This window comes from Penaeus japonicus, unplaced genomic scaffold (genome assembly GCF_977035675.1).
Source record: "Penaeus japonicus unplaced genomic scaffold, GWHDUDI00000001_assembly GWHDUDI00000013, whole genome shotgun sequence".
Taxonomy (NCBI): domain Eukaryota; kingdom Metazoa; phylum Arthropoda; class Malacostraca; order Decapoda; family Penaeidae; genus Penaeus; species Penaeus japonicus.
In genome coordinates, this window is record NW_028234415.1 from 45,089,301 (window position 1) to 45,091,800 (window position 2,500).

The following is a 2,500-nucleotide window of genomic DNA, read 5'->3' on the forward strand; positions in this document are numbered from 1 at the left end:
ATATACGGGATCATCGGTGACTTATTTATCCACGTTTTTACATTCCTTCCCCTGCTATAAAAATATACATCTCTATATATAGTAGATATAAATATATATAATATTATATATATATGTATAATAAAGCATGTATTTTTATCTATATGAATCTCTCAATAAAAAAATGTTCACTAAATAAAATAATATATATATTTATAAAATATATAATATATAACATATCAACTACATATAAATATAAATATATGTTTAATATCTGCTTGTATATATAAATATCTATGAAAATTATATTATATTAATATATATGTGACTATATAGATTATATATATATTATAATATATATACATATATTAATATATAAATATTATTAGTTATTAATTTATATGCTAATTTATTAAATATATATATATATATCTCTTATTGTATTAATTATATATTATATATATAATATTATATAAATATATATATCAATATATGTTATATAAATGAAAAACTACATACATACAAAAAAATATATATATAATAAACTATATATATATATAAATTATATTCCATATATATCTATATATAATAAATATATTATAAAATATATTTATAAATTTTAATTATATTTTTATGATAAATTTACGTATAATTATATATAGAATTCAATCTATAAATTTATATATAATAATTTATATTCTAGTGTTTTTATATATACTATATAATTAAATATAAATATAGATTATATAATATAAAAATAACAATATAAAATATATTATACATAATACATATATTTAATATGTATAAATCTAACTATATATATATATAAAATACAATTTATTATATATGTTTATATTAATTTATATATATATATTTAAAAAAAATATAGATATATAGATAGATTGAAAGATATATATATAATATATATATCTAAATATCTATATTATATAAATAATATATGACATATAAAATAAATATAAAGAATTAAATATTAATAAATATATATATATTAATCACTTAACAAAACAATATATAATATAAAAACAAACTAAAAATTAAAACAAAATATTATTAAAATATATATATATAAATAATATATTATTCTTTATATATATGAATTAATAAAAAATATGTATGAATAATATATCTATATATAAATTATATATATATATAGATAATTAATAACATATATTATATATATAATATATTATATATATATAATAGATATATTATATATAAATATCTATATATATATATATATATATCTATTCTAAGTGTGGTGATTGTTTGTGTGTTTTGGTGTTTAAGCGTTTGTGTGGTGTAAATAGTTATAGTTGAAACTATAAGTGCTTGTGAGGTAACAATGTATATCTGCAACCAAACAAATGTGGCAAACAAAAATAAATCGCTACATTAGCTGTTGAAAATTTATATAAATATAAATATAAATCAATCTATCATATCAATATAATAATATAAATAATTAATAAAACAAAAATAAACTAAAAATAAATATATATCACACATATATTTAAAAAATCACATTAACAAATTAAATAAACAAAAATAACTAAAAAAAAACAATATAAAAATCACAAAAAAACAAAAAAAAAAAAAATACACAAACCATTCATTACAACATCACATACTAACTAACAAAAAAATAAACTAACACAACTAAATCACACAACACTACAACATCAACATAAAAAAAATTTAATAAGAAAAGCAAAAACACAAAACACTAACAAACACTCAAAACAAAAAACTACACCAAAAACAAATATATATATATATAATATATATTTATTTATTATATTATAGATATAGATATCTATATATTATATAAATATATTCAAAACAAACATTTATAATATATACACCAATACACAAATCCCCCACAACCTACCCACCCCCCCTCCCGCCACCACCCATATATACACACACCCTCAAACAAACCACCAAACCAAACATACACACACTCAAAACACACAAATCTATATAACAATAACTAAATAATTTAACTCTAAAATTAATAAATAATCAAAAAACATACAAAAAACAAAAAATATAAAAAAAAAAAAAAAACAAACCATAAAAAATAAAAATATCAAAACAATACACAATACTAAACAAAATAATATCTACAAACTTAAACAAAAAATTAAAAATCTCTATTAAATAAATATAAATATAAATAAGAAAATATAAAATAACAAAAAACTAACCAAAAAATAAAAAAAAATATATATATTATAATATTCTATAAAATAAATTATTTAAAGATATTATCAAAATAAACCTTGTATAACAAACATCATTATAACAAAATATACAATATATATATCACACACACACATTAAAATATATATATATATATAAAATCAAAATATATAATGTATATATATATATATATATATATAAATACTATATAATATAAATATCTTATATTATATATTTCTATATAATATATCATATATAATGTATTAAATAATATATAAGATCTTATCAATTATAATTT